The following is a 22,287-nucleotide window of genomic DNA, read 5'->3' as shown; positions in this document are numbered from 1 at the left end:
TTCCTATCCATCAATACCTGGCCATTATTATGCCCCCACCTTTTGGGGGGGTCCAAAGTTTGAAATGTAAAAGTGTATCAGAAATTGATGAGGCAGTTGAGTAGAGCTCTCAGAAAGAAGACTGTCCGGTGGGTCAGGAAGACTGTATTCTAATCTAAGCTCTATTATTTACCAGCCATGTGATCTTGGACAGATTACTTAATCTATGTCTTAGTTTCTTCGTCTTTTTTTTTGCGCGGGCCTCTCACTGTTGTGGCCTCTCCCGTTGCAGAGCACAGGCTCCAGACGCGCAGGCTCAGCGGCCATGGCTCATGGGCCCAGCCGCTCCGCAGCATGTGGGATCTTCCCGGACCGGGGCACGAACCCGTGTCCCCAGCATCGGCAGGTGGACTCTCAACCACTGCGCCACCAGGGAAGCCCCAGTTTCTTCGCCTTTTAAGTGGAGATGATTATGTCTACTTTAAATGGGTAATGTTGTATTACACAGAAACAGGCATAGACGAGATGCTGAATAAATTCTACATCCAAAAAAGTTAATGTCTGCAGGTCTAAATTTTCACAGGCTCTACAATAAGTCTAATAATTAAAAATATGGTTGCATTTCTCAGAACCAGCAAATGGCAGAACATGAGGGTCATTGGGATAAAGATAATAGCAATAAATTCTGTAGGAGGCATTTGTTTTTAATCCTTAGACGGTTCCAAGATATTGGTGCTTATCTACATATTAGAGTTACGGTACAAAGAAGGAAGAGGATAAAAAATGAATAAGGCAGGCTCTGGTGGCCCAGCGCCCTTGAGGCTTGTTGGGCGCGTGGGTCATGGCTGGCCCAGTGCGGGGCGAGGGGGCCCCAGGCCCTGGACCTGCTGTGGGCCCTGCCCCGTGTGAGCCCGGCTAACCTGAGGCCAAACCCAGGCTCCAGGAAACCGGAAAGATGACCAAGAGGTCAGAGAAGAGGTAGAAAATGTGGCAGGGGCCACAAGGGAGAACGACAGAGAAGAACCCGGCCCTGGCTGGGCTTTGAGAAAGGCCACACTCCATTTTACCTTCGAATCTCAAAATATGGGTTTAATGAAGGACATAGCTTCAGATGCCAGTATCAGCCTTTGACTCTCAACAGGCTGCAGTATCTTTTTGATTTGGGTCGAGTTTATCCTACACAACCTATTGACTTAACCCAACTTGTCAGTGGGAGAGGTGTGACCTTCCAGCCATCTAAAAGGGATTATGGTGTCCAGCTGGTAGAGGAGGGTGATGACCCCTTTAAGGTAAAAGTTAACATTGAAGTACAGCTGGCTTCAGAGCTGGCCATCGTTGCAATCGAGAAGAATGGGGGTGTCGTCACGACGGCCTTCTACGACCCACGAAGCCTGGAAATTCTGTGAAAACCTATTGCATTCTTTCTCCGTGGACAGCCCATTCCCAAGCGAATGCTCACCTCCAAGGCACTGGTACCCTACTACACTGATGCAAGGAATCGTGGTTACTTGGCGGATCCTGCTGAATTTCCTGAAGCAAGACTGGAGCTCGCCAAGAAGTACGGTTATATTTTACTTGATATCAGGAAAGATGAACTCTTCAAAATGCTCAGTACTCAAAAAGATCCAAGGCAGATTTTCTTTGGTCTTGCTCCCAGGTGGGTAGTGAATATGGCAGATAAGGAAATCCTCAAACCTACGGATGAGAATCTCCTCAAGTACTACAGCTCCTGAGTTCCTTCCAAGATAACAGATGGTAAAAGAGCTCCAGAAAGGGACTGAAACACACGTGTTTCCCATGGCATTTGCTTAATTTGTAATTCTGCAGATGTTGATGTTTTCTGTGTAATCATATCTCTCTTTTTTATCTAAATTAAAAACACAGTAAGCAAGGACTGTGTAGAGGATCTGGTGGATCTGTGTGCTTCTGTCTCAGAGATCTAAGCTCCCTGGTTCTCTGCCCAAGGAAGAGTGTAACTCTTAGACAATTTCCAGTTGAGTTTTCCATCATCCTTCCATCCAGGTCTTGTCTTATTGTTGCAAATCAGAATGAACGCACAGGTGGGATGAGATTGCTTTGTCAGCTGCCTGGTCAAGGTCAGAGGGCTGCTAATGAGCTGGTGAGCTTCTTACTTGGTAGCCGCGAGGAAGCGCTGCTACCCAGCGTCAAGACAGTAAACCTTCAGCTTGGGATGATTAAGATGTGGGATGTGAGTTGAAGGTTTAAGACTGGTGAGTAGCTTCTAAGTAGTTCAATATTTGCTAGTAAAATTGAGACCAAAATTCCAAGGGAATTCATTTTCTCAACTCAGAGTAGATAAAAATGTTCAAGCCAGTAACATTTTTTTTCCTTGAGGAAGGTAAATGTTCTAATTCTAATTGATAAGATTTTACTTATTTCATAGACTTTGGAAACCTTTGTTTTTCAGTCATTTTAAATGCTTTTGAAAAAATGGTCAATGATCATATAAGCCATAAAAACAATTGGTCATGTGAAAATTAAACTCAGTTAATTTAAAAGGTTCAGCAGTCAGTAAGCTCATTTAGCTTTGCAAAGATCTGTTGTATTGAAACCACAGTGAAAGCTTAATTTATCCTGATGCAATTAAATCTTGAATAATTCATGATAATTCTTCAACAGGAGAAATAAAATGATTCCTGCTTGTTTATTTTATGAAATTAAAAGAAAAAATGAATAGGGCATATTCCTGCCTTCTGAGAACTTACAGTCTCAGATCCACCATTAGCACAATAAGAAATCTTTTGTATTGATGAATCAGTTGTATGCTATTTGAGTTTCTCAGCTTCAGTAAGAATTGTTAACTTATTTGAAATTGTTTGAAACTTATTTAGAATTTGTGGTAGTTTAAATATATACTGAAAATTATAAGATGTTAATTTAAAAATTGAAGAACACATAAACAAGTGGAAAGATATTGTGTTCATGGATTGGAAAAGTTAATTTTGCTAAAATGTCCATACTACCCAAAGCAATCTACAGATTCAGTGTGATCCCTATCAAAATACCCATGCCCATGGCTTTGTCACAGAGATAGGAAAGAGAATCCTAAAGTTTGTATGGAGCCACCAAAGGCCCCAAATAGCCAAAACAATCTTGAAAAATAAGAATAAAGCTGGAGGCATCATTGCCTATATTGTTAATATTGAACTATATTACGAAGCTATGGTAATAAAAACAGTATGGTATTGGTGTAAAGACAGACACATAAATCAAAGGGACAGAACAGAGAGCTTCCAAATAAACCTATGTATATATGTGGTCAACTAATTTACAGCAAAGGAGCCAAGAATGTACAAATGGGAAAGGACAGTCTCTTCAATAAATGGTATTGGGAAAACTGGACAGCCACATGCAAAAGAATGAAACTGGACCCCTATCTTTACACCATACACAAAAATTAACTCAAAATAGATTAAAGAATTGATGTAGGAAATGAAACCATAAGTCTCCTAGAAGAAAACATAGGTGGTAAGCTCCTTGATATTCATCTTGGTGATGAGTTTTTTGAATCTGACTCCAAAAGCAAAGGCAACAAAAGCAAAAATAAACAAGTGGGACTATACCAAACTAAAAAGTTTTGCCACAGTAAAGGAAACTGTCAACAAAGTGAAAAGACAACCTACTGAATGGGAGAAAATATTTTCAAATCATATATCTGATAAGGGGTTAATATCCAAAACATATAAAGAACTCACACAACTCAATAACAAAAACCCCAAACAACTCAATTAAAAAATGGGCAGAATATCTGAATAGACATTTTCCCAAAGAAGACATACAGATGGCCAACAGGTACATGAAAAGATCTCAACATCACTAATCATCAGGGAAATACAAGTCAAAACCACAGTAAGATATTGCCTCATACCTGTTAGAATAGCTATTATCAACAAGACAAGAGATAAGAAGTGTTGGCAAGAATTTGGAGAAAAGGGATCCCTTTTACACCATTGGTGGGAATGTAAATTGGTGCAGCACTATGGAAAACAGCATAGAGTTTCCTCAAAAAATTAACAATAGAACTACCATACGATCCAGAATTTCCACTTTTGAGTATTTACCTGAAGGAATGAAAACACTAACTTGAAACGATTTGTGAAACCCCCAGGTTCATTGCAGCATTGCTTACAGTAGCCAAGATATGGAAACAACCTAAGTGTCCACTGATGAATGAATGGATAAAGAAAATATGGAATATATATACAGTAGAATATTATTCAGCCATTAAAAAGGAATGAAATCTTACCATTTGCAACTATGTGGGTGAACTTTGAGGATATTAAGCTAAGTGAATTAAGTCAGACAGAAAAGGACAAGTACCACATGATCTTACTTATGTGTGGAATCAAAAGAAAAAACTGAGCTAATAGATACAGAGAACAGATTGGTAGTTAGCAGAGGCAGTGTGTGGGGAGTGGGAGAAATGAGTGAAGGCAGTCAAAAGGTACAAACTTCCAGTTACAAAATAAGTAAGTCATGGGGATGCAATGTACAGCATGGTGACTATAGTTAATAATACTGCTTTGCATATTTGATAGTTGCTAAGAGATTTGATCTAAAAAGTTCTCATGACAAGAAAAAAAGTTTGTGATTATGTACGGTGACAGATGTTAACCAGCCTCCTTGTGGTCCATGGCAAGCAGCTTTATGATTAAGGAGATGACTCAGAAGCTGCACATATTCTTCTCACATCTCATTGGCCTGAACTTAGTTATGTTGCTACTTCTAGCTGTAAGGGAGGCTGGGAAATGTCTAGATGAGTGGCTGGAGATTCTATTACGTAAAGAAAGAGAGACTGGACACTGGCTAATAATTAGCAGTCTCTGCCATATTCACTTACTCTTTCAACAATTTTAGTTCATATGTGACCACTGGTCTTTTATTCATTGCTGTCATTGGCAACATAGGGACATGACTGATAATCCCAAGCTGCAGTTGAACCAAGACAAGAATACAAGAATGTTACTGATCCTTGGAATCATTTTCTTATATGTCACTGTATCTATCTATCTATCTATCTATCTACCTACCTACCTATCTACCTATCATCCATCTATCAATCTATCATCTGTCTATCTGCCTCATTTGTCCTGTGGATACATGTTTGTCTGAAATTCTGATATAAGAACCTCTTGGTTTTGGTTAGATTCAGTTTTGTCAACGAATGTATATATTTTATTGGGAAAGTAACTGCATGCTAATGAATGAGTAGGAGTTAACCAAGAGTAGAAATAATTATAAAGCACCTGTCAAAAGTGAAGTGCTATAGAAATGCTAAATAATGACACTAATAAAAAACTGATTGTCGTGACTTCAAAGGAAGTGTTAAGTTGGAGTGTTTTGGCGTGTATGGCATTTGAATGATCTAAATACGTGTTTAGATACTCACATGAGAGACTGTTCTAGCCACTCAAGGGAAATAAGAGTCTGTTCTACCCACTCAATATTTTGATGCTTCCGTTAGAATTTTCTCATATTTATATATTATTATTTTAAAAGTAAGGATTGTGTTGTCTTAAACTCACATAAGGAAAGGACATTGCCTAACAAAAATGTGACATTCTTAGACTGCCTTGCTTTGTATCTTAAGTTCCTGGAGCACCTTAAGCTCATAAATGCCTCTGATATGCTCCAGTGCCCCTGAATCTATGGCATAACCAGACACGCAAGTCAGGACTGCAAATAGATGGTGAATTCTTGTTAGAGTTAGTGCTTTGGGTTAGGTAACTTCCTTGTTTTAAAGATGTATCTTCAAATATTTATTAGATACAGGAGCCTTCTCCAAAGGCAATAATCTGGTGATTAGAATGTTAAGTGAAAGAGAAATGGATGGGTTATATTGCTTGTGTCAGTATTTCTTTTTTTTTAAAGTTCTTAGTTTATTAATCTTCTCATGAAAAACCTGTACAATCACCACAGAAGTATCAGTAGTTTTAAAACAAGAAAAGATAAGTACTTTACATTGTAAACTCCTAAGTGTTTGAGATATCCTCAAGCTCAACCCCACCCTACTCATGCATGATCTTGTTTAAAATATTAATTCCAAAGTGAAACCTCTGGCTCTGGATTCAGAGTTGAGTTCAAATCTATCCTGTGGTCTTGGTTCACAGTGTGATCTTCTTTCATACCTCCATTTCTTCACTGGTTAAATGGGTGTTGGAATAATAATAGCAACCTTCTTAATAGGATTGTGAGAATTAAATGAGAAAATGCACATGAAGTGCTTGCCATAGTGCCTAGAATATGGCAAATGCTCAGTAAGTGTTAGGGATGGTTGTCTGCTTTTCTCATTTGCTCAGATATTATATGAGAGTAGCCTTCACAATCTTTTCTGTGGGTGATTTCAAATCTCACATTTTCTGATGTTTCATAGAAATATTCTTTCATGATATGGCAGTATGGCTTAGTGGTTGAGCTAAAAAAAATTCTAGCTCCACAAATCAATCTCTACCTGTGTACTTGGGTGAGTTGGTTAACCTTTCCATTCTTGAGTTTTTTCATTTGTAAAACAGAGATAATAATAGTACCTACCTCAGAGGGTTCTTGTGAAAACTAAAGGGTACGTAAAGTACTTAACCCAATGTCTGGCACATAATAAATGTTCAACAAATATTACATCTCACTCATTTTAAAGCTTAAAATGGTTATTTATTTATTTGGTAAAACGAATAGTTATTTTGGGTGTCTGGTTTTACCACTTTGAACACTGTAGATTTCCCCACTTTAAGAATGTTTTTTTTCAGTGCCTTGTGGTCTTCAAAGTGGGTTCTCAATTGTACATGTTAGGACAGGGTGTGCTGTCATGAACAGATGAAAGGAAAACAACCCCAAACTGAGAATTTAACTTTCTAACTTTCCAGTTACATGCTTAGTTCTAACACCCACACTCAGATTTCTTACAATAGATGCCAGTGAATACATCTGGGAGTTTTATTATCTTTTCTCCTTTTTCAACTTCCTAATAAAGTGAACAGATGGTAGACAACTGGGGTCAGAGGTGAAGAGAACTGGTACTACAATGATTAATTTCCTCTCCCAGAGGACTTCTGGGCATTTTCCTAGCGTCCCAGCTGGTTACTTGCAGTTTTGATGGGGAGGCCTGAGGGCTGAAGAAGAGGGTGCAGGAAAGGGAGTCCTTGTGTCTGGCTGCTCCCTCAAAACCACCTGGAGCAGATACAATACCGGTGAAGTTGTGAACAGAAGCTCTGCCCTGAGAACCCACACCTAGTGGGCTGCAGTGCTGGACTTCTGTGTGGCCCTGTGGGAGCTTAAGGCAGAACGTCTATCTTACTAGATTTGGTTTATCTTGCGTTTAACACTGGCGTGATAGCTGCTTAATAGTTATTTATTAGCCTAATACCTGAAAGTAAAAGATACCTCTCGATAATCTTTGTTAAATTTGATTTAGTTTAGGTGTTGCTAGTGACGGGTGATCATACTCTTTGTCCACTTTATACCCAATAATTTTGTAAACTAAAACAAGGTTAATATGTACTAAAGAAACCCGTGAAAAATCCTTTTGTGAAAATTGATTAATCCTTGCCTACTGTGTACTTTGTAAATTTCTCTCTTCCTAAAGTAATAGAGAAGCACGAATCTAAAATAAAATGCTACAGAACAAGCATAACAGCCTGGGGAATCTGAAGTCACCACTTCTTCAATTTTAAAATGTAGATCTGTCTACTTACCATTTTCTTCTTTCAAGATTTCCTGCCACCAAATGTTAAATTAAAACATCTCTATGGGTAATTGAAAAAGCAGATATGAAAGCACTATAGACTCTTCAGAATGGAAGTGTTACATTTCACTCTTCTGTTATTATTTAGAAGTGTTTGCTTAATTCCTTGTGGAGCCAAATCTCTGAGGTAGAAATTTTAAGGTTTTCCCCTTGGGGCAGAGGTGTAAGGGGTGAGGCAAGGGGGTAAAATTTTGGGGTTTCTTTCAGAAGTTGTGCAGAGAGCGTTCTCAGATCAGCTGTCCCCTGGCTCTGCTCTCATTGGCTGTGAATATTGGGATGGGGGTTAGCCTTTTCCTGCAGTTACCGCTGAACCAGAGCATGGACATGGTAAAGAACCAGGCATGACATATTGGATATGACTCCAAGAGAGCCCTGGGGCTCACCCCTTGACCCACCTTTATCTTTCAGCAAAAGGAGGAAAGTGAGTCCTTTCCAGAGCTTGTTCAGGGCTCCATGGTGCTGGGCTCAGGCAGGATGCAGCCACTGAAGTGTAGTGCATTTTAAAATACTCTTTCTGGGAAATGAAAACATGATTTTGAAGTAGTCTTAGTATTGAAATGCAGCACTCTGCTTCTGTTCAAAGCAAGACTAGCTTTAGACTCACTGGTGCAGAAGGGTTCTCAAGGCGAAGAGGCTCAGAAACAGCAGGAATGGGATCTTCAGAAAGGTATCGCTCATCCTACAAAACAAATTGCTCTAATTAAAAAAAATGCATCACATTAGCAAGAGTAGCTCAGTTGGTAATGTGGTGGTAGAAGCAAGTTGTAAAAAGCCTCCATAGAAATATCTGCTATATATTGGATATATAAATATCCAGTTTATACAATAATATGCTGTTTTGAGTTATGATGAAAAGGATTGGAAATTGATGGTCAGTGGCTTCCAACACTTCTGGCCATTCCCTACTCCTTTCATTCTCCTCTCCCAGGAATAGAAATCTTGGAAAAATTTCTCTTCCATTCTCCTTTTCATCCTCCTGTCTGAGTACTTGGCTGCAATAAGGAGAGCTGCTTTAAGACGTTAATTTTTGAAAATCAACTTTTGTCTGTTTCAGCCATCACTCACAAATTCCTATGAAATTTAGAATACTTAAGATTTATTAATTTGTGCCTTTGTGGGAAATTCTGTGTCCTTAGTAATGAAAGAAAACCATCAAAAAGAAAAAAATTACACTCACTGACATATACACAATATTTGAGGTCATAAACCTTGTGTCTACCAAGAAGTGCTCTCCCCCATTTTCATTCATGTTTTTCTTCTTGTTTTTGTTTGAACCCATTTGCATGGATTGAAATATTTTGCCATCTGTTTTTAGAAATGCTAAAATTCAGACAATTTTAATTGAAGCATATTGCTTATTTGTGTAGGGAATTTTCATCTGTTTCATAATAGATGGGAAACACCAAAAGCAAAATGCTAGATTGAAGCAAAGTATACATGTTTGGAGATTATAAATCTCTGTAGATGCTTGGAAGTATTATTCCAAACTTATGTAGGGACGAATTTTTTTATATCAGTGTTTCTCTAAGTTTACTGTGCATACAAATCAGCTGGGGGCTTGTTAAAATGCAATTCTAATTCAGTAAGTCTTGGGCAGGGCCCAAGATTATATATTTCTAACAAGCTCCCAGGTGCTGCTGATGCTTCTGGAACACAGACACTTTGAAGAGCAAAAGCAGCCGTACACATTTGCATTTTAGTTTCTTTGGTTCCAGTTGTATGATTCTACTGGTTAGTAGAACTCAAAGTTAACTTTATTTAGCAGGATTTAAGTTATAATAAAAGTTGCCATTTTAGCAATGAGTTGACAATGATCAACCTCCCTTTTCTTAAGGGAAGAAAAGCTGAGCTCCACAGATTAATTCTCAACTGGTGCTCATCTCTGGGCCCTCAGACCCCTCTTGTGGTTGTCTAATGGGTTCTCTAGGGCTTCTTCTGCGTCTCCTAGTCATATGGAATTAAACTTTCCATCTTAGGTATCAGTTAGAAATGGCTTTAAAAATTTTTTTATTTTAAATGTAATTCATTTAATTACATGAATTAAATAAAATATTTCCTTATCATTCAGCTGTTAACCAAATTCCCTGAAGACTATACAGTAATTTGGGGCCTAGGACATGAGAGCTACTTCCCAAACTTCTGGCTGATTACAACTCATAAATAAATATCTAAGTTAAATAATGATAAAATAATCAAAATTTCTTACATTTAGTTGTTTAAATGTTGTTCCTTCCATTAGACCATAAATTCTTTGAGAGCAGGGTCTATGTATGTTTTGTCTTTGTAAAACTGTGGTTGATGATAGGGGTTTTAGAGTTGGTGCACCATAAATGGTTGATGAAGTAAATTCAAATATCCAGTTAATATCAAGATTTGAATATAATAAGGTCTCTAAACATGATAACAGCCATTCGTGGGGAAGCCTTGAGTTCATTTTCTTCTTAGGACTTGAGGTTCCTCAGACGTGTCTGTTGCTGACCCCACGTTGCTCCCTGAATCTTCATTTCCCCTCTCTTAAAATGATGAGAAAACATTTTTCATTAGCCAGGAATGGTAAGAGTAAGCATAGGTTTGAGTGTTTCGTGATTCTACCAGTCTGCTTTGCTGGACATGAGGGCACTCATGGCACATACAAAACATCCTGAGAAAGTGTAAGACACCCTCACCCACTGGCAAAGACAATGTTTCATGTTCTTTATACTGTCTTTTTTCACCATCCAGAAAGGTTACATGTTCTAGCCTCCTTTGTAGGTAGATTTGGGACCATATGACTAAGTTTTGTAAAATAGAATATTGGTCAATATGATGTACACTATTTTAGACTTGATCTTTAAAAACATCCTGCATCAACTGCTAGTCTTCTTTTCCTATTCTTTGGTGGCCTTGGAAGTCACATGCTCCAAATTGTGTAGCCACAAGATGGAAGCAGCCTGGATCCTCAAACTTGAAGAGTAGTTGGCCAAGAGGTCCACATGTCCCACATTGAACTGCACTGTGAATGAGAAATAAGCCTTGTTGTGTTAAGCCACTGAGATTTTTGCACTTGTTTTTCCATTGACCAGCATTAATCATTCTGACTAATATGCCTCCTGACACTAGTGAAAGACTTTCTAGTCTGGGGAAGGGATGAGGGATGAGAGAGGACATAAAGTGAGAGAGAAACATTGGTGTGCTTGAGAGATGGGGGACTAGGCATGAAGATAGCATGGGAAGAGCAGAAGTCTGTGTCCAGAGTCAGTCCAGCCTCTACCTGTAGGAGAACTTCACCTTCCCATCACCAAGAGCGATGTTTATTGTTGGTGCTACTGGCATAGGATGAAGGTTTTCTTTACACGGTAGGCAGTAAGTCCCCTATTGACTGGGCTTGACACTCGTCTCTGTTTGAAGACTTCGCTTGGTTCCTGTAGAGCTCAAGTTCATTCCTCTCTCTTCCTTCCTCCATTCCCATATACATGAGGTTCTTGAACTTTCGTAAACCAAATAACATGAAGATGGGTCCCTGACTATCCAATAGGGTGACAGTGGAATGGAAGAAAAAGATCTCATTGGTATACTTGGAAAAAGCTATACAAACTAGTTCAAAAGCAAAAGAGTGAGAAAAAGCATAACACTGTTATAAAATAGCTAACATTAAATGGTGTTTACCATGTGTCTGGCACTGTGCCAAAGGCTAGACCCATACCATCTCATTTAATCATCACTATACCCATACAAGATAGTTACTATTATTATTTTTATTTAATATAAGAGTAAAGTAAGGCACAGAGAGGGTAAATGAATTGTCTTGATCCCATAGCTGGTAAACAAAAGAACCAGAAGGGGTTCCCATTGCTTTTAAGGTAAAGACCAAATACCTTGATGTGCCTTACAGAGTCCTATATTATCTGGTTCTGGTCTGTGGACCCACCCTACTACTGAAACCAGATATACTGATCTCCTTTTAACTTTTCAGTGGTATAATGCTTTTCCCCACACTAGTATTTTATTTTATTTTTACTAGTACCATCTACTCATCCTTCAAATTTTAGCTCAAAAGTCACTTACTAGGGGAATTCTTCTCTGACCAACTCCCAATCTGAAATTCTGTCAAGTTCCCCTGCCCTCTATGCTCCTAGCACTTTGTGCTTTTCCCTCGTGGCACTATCAGAAATGTTTATTTGTATTATACTTGGAATATTGTCTATCTTTTTTGGAATGTTATCTCTGTGAGGCAAGGACTAGGACTGGTTAGCTCATTATTTCTGCTGGGCACATAGTAAGCTCACAGAAAATGTTAAGAGAACAAATAAAATGAATGACCCTCAGATTTTAAATTAGTCCCTAGAACAAATATTGATAGAAGATGGGATGAGAGCAGAAGAGTAAGTGAAGAATATTGCTATTTGGAAAGAACTATGAAAAGCATATTACTTACTAGTATTAGCAGTTTCATTGTATTGAAAAGAGAATTTTGCTTTTTTATTCTTTTCACAGTTTGCAACGATGGGTACTCGATATTTTTAAAGATAATATTATTTTATAAGATAATTTGGAGATTTTCAATCTCTTGGGTGACTCTGAATTTATAAAGTGTCCTTGAATTTATAAAAATATTGGGCATTGTATGTAGATTGATTAAATGACATGCCTTTACATACATACACTGCTATTTAAAAGATATATGTTGATGCTGTTGTAAATGATATAATTTATTTAAAAGCATTAACAAATTCATAGTAACTTTTTATAATAATTTATTTTCTTTAATCAGCAGATACTAAACTTACCTTCACTATAATAATTGTAAACATTCTAAATATTAAAAAATGGCCTTCACACTTAAGTGGTGAAAACTTCTAGATTAGAGAGAGCTAAATCTTCCAATGCTATTATAAACCTGTTTTTAAATGTTATTAAAACAGAAGTTATATGTAGGTGTCAGTGTTCCAGTTTTATATTGTATTTTTACATTCCTCATGGAAATTGGTTTTTTAAATCAAGGCTAGCTCCAAAATTGTGTTTGATTTTCCTTTTGTGAGATATCACTTCAGTTGTTGTTTGTTCATTCTCTTCTTAGCTTTCTTTTGGTATAGGGAGTAGTCAGAGACCAATTACTAAAGGTAAGAATTGATAATTAAGGGAGGTTATGAATTAATTTGACTTCTTACGAAATTAGGAGAATATTGTCATGCTATGAAAAATTTGTATTCATTTGATTGTATTATCAGTCATTAAGAAAAGTGAAAAAGTGTCTTTCCAATGAATCAAATTTCATACACTATCACTTCAATCCATCCTATCCATGCATGTCTCCAAAATAATTTTCCTAGACCTCTGATTTTAACTTTTTTTCTGCTTAAAAATCTCCAATGGCTCCTACTGCCTATGGTTTATAGCCCAAATATTTTATCTTAATATGCTATATTCTCCCCAATCTGACTCCAATTTACTCTTCTATTCTTATTCCTCAATATGTCCCCACAAACCTGCTGTAGTGTGGAGGTTCAGCATGTGGTTTAGAGCAAGAAAAACTTGGGTCAAATCCTGGTTGTACCACTTGCTACCACGCACTGAGCTGAGTGTCAAATTATGTGTCATGTGTAAACCCCATGGCAGTTCTGTGAGAGGCATTAGTATTACCAGTTTGCAGGTGAGAAAACCAAGGCTTAAAGGAGTTAGGTGGCTGGTCCAACACCACACTTATATCAAGTAAATGGGCTGGAGAATGAGACAGAGTTTCAGTTGCTGAAAATAGTCTACACGTTGATTTTTAAATAAACTTGAAGCATAAATGATATTTTTGAGCATATTTGATTTTGAAAACAAATCCAAATCTATATAAAAGAGAGAATTCAAATAGAAACATAGAATTTATTAAGAGGAAATAAATTTATTTCCACACTTATCATAGGATTTTTCAGAAATAAAGCCTGACAATTATGGTAGAAGAGTAATGTTGACAGTTAGCAAGGTGTGGGGAAAGAGCACCGAGTAGAACTCAGAAACAACTTTGGACCCCCTGTGACTGGGCATAACGCTCAGCTTCTCTGAGCCTTAGATTTCCATATTCTAAAATGTGTGCCACAAGAGTCTTCTTTATGACCTCACAAGATTATTTTGAGGATATGTGAAAATACTAGAAAATGTATTAAGTGCTGTGCAAGTATAAGATATTATCTTCTATTCAAGATGTGACTTTTTTCTATATCGATAGAGGATAAAATCATAGTATTTCCAGCATGGGACTAAACCTTGATTATAGGAATACTTTTCTCAGACCATAATATTTTTTCTACATAATTATATAGATATTTGAATTTAGTTTTCTTTTCCATTAATACAAACAACTCAATTTTGACTGTTGACTACATTAATGAGTTGATTCAGATAATGATAATAATGGTCAGCTGATGAATATTAATAAGCAACTTGTTCATGAGTTTTTAAAATATATCCAGGAAAACTTCAACCACTTGCAAAAATGTCATTGGCTTTTCTCTTTTCCCCTCTTTATCAATGCCCTTCCTCACTATTCCCCAGCTCCCGAGCTAAGGGACTATGAGCAGACAAATCAACATTCCCTTCTGAACAGCAAAGCAATTGGTTGGTGTATAGGGGATTCCAAAATTCACAGATCCTGCTTCTTCTAGTTTCTCTTTTTATCTTGAGTATGTGTGACTTAGCCTGATTGTAGCATGTAAAGTCAAAATTGTACTCATATGGGAAAAAAATGAAGAATTTAAATCATTAGTTTTTTCATGGAGAAAGTAAAAGAAAATAATATAAAAAGTACCATTTCCATAAGCACTACACATTGCTTTGCTTTTGCATTTGGGATGGATTTTGTGAAACCAAATCAGTCACTAGTGTTTAGTCCTAATATGATGTGGCACATAATAAACAGTACCAAAGACGTGAAATACAAGAAAAATGATTCACAAAATACAAAACATTTATTCCAAGTACCTATTAAGATAAATGAGGAGCAATAAATGAAAATAAATGGATAATCCATGAGTTTTCTTTTATGCTCATACTTGGAATAGTTTCATATATTTAGAAAAGAATAAAAGATATGAATACTCTTCATGAAACTGAGCCAAAGCATTGGAGAACTTTATACTGTAAAATCATTTTCAAGCAGAAATGTTTATGTCCTGGATTTCAAGATGAACACTTAAATGTTTGTTTCAGGACTTCCCTGGCAGTCCAGTGGTTAAGACTCCATGCTTCCCCTGCAGGAGGCACAGGTTCATCCCTGGTTGGGGAATTAAGATCCCACATACTGGGCAGCACGGACAAAAAAAAAAAAAGTTTTTTTCAACAAATCCTTTCAATGCTGATGTAAAACTATAAGCTCAAAATTGTGTGGAAAGGTTTTTAAGACCGAATGTATTTCTTCTTTTGAAGACACACATACACACACACACTCTCTCTCTCTCTCTCTCTCTCTCTCTCTCACACACACACACACACACACACACACACACACACACACTTAAAATGAAAGGACCTGGGCTCATTTTAGGGTTTTGTTTTATTCAGTATACCTTCTTCCAACTCCACTGTTCCTCTTCTTCCAAGTTGTTGAGATAAATGCTTTATCAGAATAAAGGTTTCCTTCCCCTTTGAAAGTCTTATTTCAGATTAGTTGGTACCAATTAAGAATGTACTATTCACTTTCTAGCATTGGTATGCTGGTGGGTTCATACCCATCTGCTGAAGTTGCAGAATATACTTGACCAAAGTTGCAGTTAGGCAAGAGGTGAAGAAAAATGGATAAGGGATCTCCTCCCAGAGTTTAAAATCAGGCCCTAATCAAGGAATCTCCCCTTCTTGCAGGATGTAGGGCATAGGGGCGTGGGGAATGGTTTCACAGTTTTTTACCTGTAGGGTTTTAAGAATTGCTATGGACCAGAGAATGCTATGTATCTCCTCTTATTTCCAATTTTAAAGTGGTAACATTTTTGTATCATGTCTTTGCTCCCCTTTTGAATATTAGGTGTGCTGGAAGCAAAGAACTTGTCTTTTTAGTCATAGGTTACCAGCCCAAGGGGAAGATTGAATACCACCTGGAGATCCTGAATGTTGAGCTGGATTCAGCAACGGGCTGGGACTTTGATTTTCTTCCTTGGGTGGGGTGTTTTAAGTGTGGAAAAAAGGATGAAATATTTCAGTGACAAAAAGGTACAGAAAATTTCTACCCATTCACCATACTGTTTTTTCTTTCTGGAGACAAACAAAGTCTACATTTCTCTGTCTCCATTTTTCTCAGCAGAAGGGAGGCATTCTTCAAATGGTTGGGGAACATAAACTGAGTCCTGGCCAATGATATGAGGGCGGAAGTTATATAGACCACTTTCAGGTATGACATTTTACAAAAAGATCAAAGATGTAGTTATGGTTATGAGTGAGATGAGTAAACTTATTTCATCCTTTCTCTCCCACTGAATAGAATTTTAAAACCTGGGCAGAATGCATGAAAGATTCTGAAAAGTATATAGCAGCAGGTGAACTGGAACAACATAGAATTTGAAGTACAATCCAATTGGTGGTGAATTTACCACATTTTCCCCCTCTGGTATACCCTGACCTCAATTCAGTGTTTCAGGCCTGGAAACCTAGAATTGAGCACTATAGCTCAGACAGAGGGAGTTCCAGGAGAAGTCTTGGCTTGAGGCCTGGAAAAGAAAAGTTCTAATGCTCAGTGAGAATATAGATATGCCATAATTCCTGTTTTCTGATCTTTTCCTCTTTTCTTCATTCTTTTATTCCCTAGTCCACCTAGGTAATTCTAATTTAATAATGATACAGGTAAGGTAAAAGTAAAAAGATGGGAAAAGATGCACCATGAAAGCACTTATAAAAAGAAAGTTGGAATGGCTATATTAATATCAAAGTGAGCAAAAGAAATTTCCAGTGATAAAGAGGGATATTATATATGTTAAAATGATCAATTTACCAAGAATACATACAAATACTAAGTGTATATGTAACTAATAGTGGAATTCTATGATACATGAAGCAAAAACTGACAGAAATGGAAGGAGAAAGAGACAAATTCACAATTATATTTGGAGATTTAACACTCCTCTTTCAGTCATAGTTATAATGAATACATGGAAAATGAGTAAGGGTATGGAAGAAATGAGGAATGCTATCACCCAACTGGCTCTAACTGACATTTATAGAACATGCCACTCAACAGCAGCAGAATACAGATTCTTTTCAAGTGCATCTGGAACATTCAACAAGATAGGCTATATCCTAGATCATAAAACAAATTGAAAAGAACTGAAATGAAACAAATTAAGTTCTGAGGCTATGATAGAATCAAACTAGAAATTAATAACAAAGCTAATTAGGAAAATTGTTAAATACTTGGAATTTAATAATCTAATTTCTAAATAATTAATAGGTCAAAGAGGGAGTCTCAGAGGAAATTAAGAAATATTTTGAGGCAAGTAAAAGTAAAAATACAAACTATGGGATGAAGCTAAAGCAGTGCTTAGAGGGAAAATTATAACATTAAATGTGTATATACATATTAAAAAAAGAGAAAGGTCTCAAATCAAGAACTTAAGCTTCTAACTTAAGACACTAGAGAAAGAGCAAATTAAACTCAAATCAGAAGGAAGGAAATTATAAAGACAAGAGCAGATAAAAAATAAAATTGAAAACAACAAATAATAGAGAAAATCAAGGAAACTGAAAGCTGATTCTTTGAAAAGATCAGTAGAATCCACAAAACGCTAGCAAGACTGCCAAACAAAAAAGAGAAAAGGCTCAAATTACTAATATCAGGAATAAAAGAAGGGACATCACTACGGACCCTGCAAACATTAAAAGGAAAATAAAGGAATACAACAAACAAATATACTCACATAAATTCAACAAATTAGAAGAAATGGAACAATTCTTGAAAATAGCAAATTCCCCAAACTTACCCCAGCTAAATAGATAACCTCTATAGTTCCATAAATATTAAAGAAATTGAATTTGTAGTTTAAATCTTCTGAAAAAGAAATCTCCAAGTCCAGTTGGTTTCACTGGCAGCTGGCAAATTCTATGAACCATTTAAAAAAGAATTTGCACTAATTCTCACAATCTCTTTCAGAAAAATAGAGGAAAATGGAATACTTTCAAACTTATTTTATTAGGTCAACAGTATACTAATAGCAAAATCAGACAAAGACATTACTAAAAAAACCTACAGATCAATATCTCTCATGAGCATACCTGCAAAAAATCCTTAAGAAAAAATTAGCAAGTTGAATTCAGCAATATGCAAAAAGAAGCATACTCCAGAGCCAAGTGGTATTAATCCTGAGAATGCAAGTTTGGTTCAATATTTGGAAATCAATCAATGTAATTCACCTTATTAACAATCTCAAGAAGAAAATCCACAAAATCATATCAATTGAGGAAGTAAAACATTTGGGAAAATATAACATTTATTTATGATAATAACCCTCAGCAAACTAGAATAAAAGAAACTTCCTTAACCTGATAAAAGTTATCTACAAGAGACTCTACCAATAATATTATACTTAATAGTGGAAAACCAAATGCTTTATACCTAAGATGGGGGAAAAGGCAAGGACTTATGCTCCCCTCACTTCTATTTAACATTATACTGAAAGTCTTAGCCAGTGCAATAAGACAAGAAAAAGAAATAACAGGCATATGGATTGGCAAGGAAGAAAGAAATTGTTCCTATTCCCAGACATGATTGCCTATGCAGAAAAATCTGTGAAAAACTTTTAGAATAATAAATGCATTTACCAAGGTTACAGGATATAAGCTCAATACATAAAAACCAGTCTTGGGCTTCCCTGGTGGCGCAGTGGTTGAGAGTCCGCCTGCTGATGCAGGGGACACGGGTTCGTGCCCCGGTCCGGGAAGATCCCACATGCTGCGGAGTGGCTAGGCCCATGAGCCATGGCTGCTGACCTGCGCGTCTGGAGCCTGTGCTCCGCAACAGGAGAGGCCACAACAGTGAGAGGCCCGTGTACCACACACACACACACACACAAAATCAGTCTTATTTCTAAATTCTAGCAATATACAACTGTAAACCAAGATTTTAAAATCAATACAATTTAAAATATTTTAAAAAATGAGATATATTGGTATGAATCTAACAAAACATGTGCAGGACTTGTATACTGAAAATTACAAAACCCCTATGAAAGAAATAAAAGAAAACCTAAATAAATAGAAAGACCTACCTGTTAATTAGAAAACTCCATGGTAAAGATATCAATTGTTCCTAAATGAGTCTGTAGATTTAATGTAGTACTAATAAAATCCCAGCAAAGTTTCTGGTAGATATAGAGAAACTGATTCTAAAATTTATATGGAAAGGTAAAGACACCTGAATAGCTAAAACAATTTTGAAAATGAAGAATAAAGTTTGAAGAATCACACTACCCAATTTAAAAACTTATTATAAATCTACAGTATTCAAGGTAGTGTGTTATTGGCAAAGCAGTAGATATATAGATCAATTGAACAGAATAGTGAATCCAGAAATACACCCACACAAATATGGCTAATTGGTTTTTGACAAAGGTGAAAAAGCAATTTAATGCAGAAGAGATAGTCTTTTCAACAAATGATGTTGGAACAACTGCACAGTCAGATTGAAAAAGAAAACAAAACTTCTTGATGTAAACTTCATACTTTATACAAAAACGAACTCAGAATGGATGGTAGATATAAATGTAAAAAATCTAACTAAACATTTTAGGAGACAACAGAAGAAAAAAAATCTATGTTGGCCTTGGGTTTGGTAATGAATCTGTAGACATCATACCAGAAGCACAAACCACAAAAGAAAAAATGGATAAATTGGATTTAATTTTTTGAAAGTTTTCTTGCATTGGGGCTTCCCTGGTGGCACAGTGGTTAAGAATCTGCCTGCCAATGCAGGGGACATGGGTTCAAGCCCTGGTCTGGGAAGATCCCACATGCTGTGGAGCAACTAAGCCTGTGTGCCACAACTACTGAAGCCCGCGTGCCTAGAGTCCATGCTCCACAACAAGAGAAACCACCACAATGAGAAGCCCACACACTGCAATGAATTGTAGCCCCAGCTCGCTGCAACTAGAGAAAGCCCGTACACAGCAACAAAGACCCAATGCAGCCAAAAATAAATAAATAAATAAATTTATTTTTAAAAATGTTTTCTTGTATTAGGACATTTATGAGAATGGAAAGACGTGCTACAAATTGAGAGAGAATGTTTGCAAATTACAGATCTGACAATGGACTTGTATCTAGAGTATATAATGAATTCAAAACACAGCAATAAGAAAACAAATAATTCAAATAAAAATGCACAAAAGACACTTCACCAAGAGGATATAATGAAAACTAATAAGCACATGAAAAGATGTTTGACATCATTAGCCATTTCGGGAAATACAAATTAAAACCATGACAAGTTACCACTATATATCTATTAGAATGACTAAAATAAAAAAAAAATACTGACAATACTAAGTGCTAGTCAGGATGCAGAGCAACTAGAACTTTCATACAGTGTTGTGGGGAATACAAAGTGGAGTGGAGCAATTTTCTCCTTTGAGTTTCCTTCATTCACTCAACAAATATTATTGAGTGCTCACTGTAGGCACTCAATAATATTTGTTGATGAATGAACTCAGGGGAGAAAAATGATTCCCTTCCACCTTGCTTTCCCATAACTGTAATGATTAATCATGGTGTAACTGCCCCACGCTGACCTTTTTGAGTAGGAATGGGATGGATATTTTGGGTGCCTGAACTTGGATCTTCCTAAGTCATTTTCCATGGGTTTAGCACTCCTAAGGGAGGAATTTTCTAGAGATCTGAGGTTAGGACCCTTTCTATGGCTCTGTTTTGTATTCAGAGCATGTTTGGTAAGAGTACATAAGCAAGTATCAACCCTCTGAAATGCCAGGCTTGTATAAATGCAAGTGTACTTCTGTTTTCAACTGCCTTACTACATCTAGCAACTGATATCAAGCCACTAGGATACTTAGGTCTGAGGAGGATTTGAGTGGAATGGCCATTTGCGTATCTACAGCTTCTTCAAACAGTGGAAAGCATTAGGGGACATAGTTTGTCTGCTTTGGCTGATTTCCCTGATATGCCACCGTCACACAATTCCATGGCCTGTCCAATCATCTTCTGTCTTGGGCAGCAGCAGCCCTGGTCTCTCAGAGAATATGTTTTTCAGGTCCCTTTTCACTCTTCATTTTTACCTGAAAGGAAATATCCAAATAATTTAGGTGGTGATATAGATGTGGATTTCCCAACACTTACATCTTTCTTCTTGATAATGCATTTGGACCAAATCCTAATAATCTGTTCTTTAAAAATCAAGTAGAATCATTATTAAAACCTGAACTACAGATTCCTGTGAATTCCCATCTCCCATTCCCTTCTCATGAATTTCCCTCCTGTGGATTCCAAGTTCACAAAACGTTGAGCTGATCAGAAGCAAAATGTATCTTTAGGTGTCAAACATTAGTAATTAAGGGATTCTTTGGACTTTATCTATATTGGTGTTATGAGACTTCAGGATTTCCAGTTATATGTGTAGAAAATGTAATTAAAATTAGTTTCTAATTAAAAATATTAGAAAATAATTTCCATCTGAAAAATTCCACAGGGATTGTTACTCAAAAGGTCATTAAAATCATTGTGTTGCTGTTAAAGACTCTTCATTTTTGTCATTTACACAAAACTTTGGGATTTTCTTCCTTTGGTCTTGATCACCTGTGACTTTATCCTGTTAATTATGAAACATTGTCTTAATAGAAAGTTTCCCTTAGTTAGGGGAAAATCAGTAGTTCCCTGAGTATAATTTGTTTCTTGATGAGAGAAAAAACTATGAGAAATAAAGTGTGTTAAATTATGTGGAAAATAATTTACACAATTTGCTTTATAACTTGCAAATAAATATCATTTTATTTTTGCCTGTGTATAATACTAAACACAATGCTGTCATTGAGTGTTTTTAGGTGTAGCCCATGATAAAGCAAAGTAATTGGTATGTTTGTGTGCAAGTTATACCCAGATATAATATATATATGTATATACATATATACATATATATGTTTTTTTCCTAATCCTTGTCTCATGGTTGCTAAAGTTAAGGGTTTAGATTAGAAAAAAATAATGGTTGGGAAAGGAGGTCTGTGAAGATTGCTTGCTATTTTAAAATGTAGAGAAAGACCAAACATTTTAATTATAATCTTCCTATTACAAATATAATTAATAAAACTTCACAGTCAGTCAACAATGGCATATTTTATTGTAACATTGAAATAAGAAAGAAAAGTGGGGAAGTTGTAGCATTTCCCACTTTTAGTTTACAAATAACAATATTTAAGCACAAACTATTAAATCAACATAATTAAGGCTCTTATACCTCGAGAGTCAGCAATAATATTGACAGTATCTAAATTACTAAATGGTAGAGGAACATGCTCCTGTGTAATCTAGCTGAACTAAAATAGAAATGTCTAAACTGAAGTTAGTTTTGCAATGTTTTGTAAAGAACAAATCAGGCTTCTGCA

The 22,287-nt window shown here is 36.5% G+C and overlaps 1 long non-coding RNA gene and 1 pseudogene across 1 annotated transcript in view; both read left to right on the top strand.

The window, feature by feature from the left end:
• Window positions 1-22,287, top strand: part of LOC141277981 (uncharacterized) — a 300,462-nt gene that overhangs the window by 52,909 nt on the left and 225,266 nt on the right. The gene's annotated exons all lie outside the window — the stretch shown is intronic.
• LOC117311201 (large ribosomal subunit protein uL15m pseudogene) lies at window positions 821-1,751 on the top strand (annotated as a pseudogene).

Source organism: Tursiops truncatus, chromosome 2, assembly GCF_011762595.2.
Source record: "Tursiops truncatus isolate mTurTru1 chromosome 2, mTurTru1.mat.Y, whole genome shotgun sequence".
Lineage (NCBI taxonomy): Eukaryota > Metazoa > Chordata > Mammalia > Artiodactyla > Delphinidae > Tursiops > Tursiops truncatus.
The sequence above is the reverse complement of the archived record's forward strand: the minus strand, read 5'-3'. Positions and strand labels throughout refer to the sequence as shown.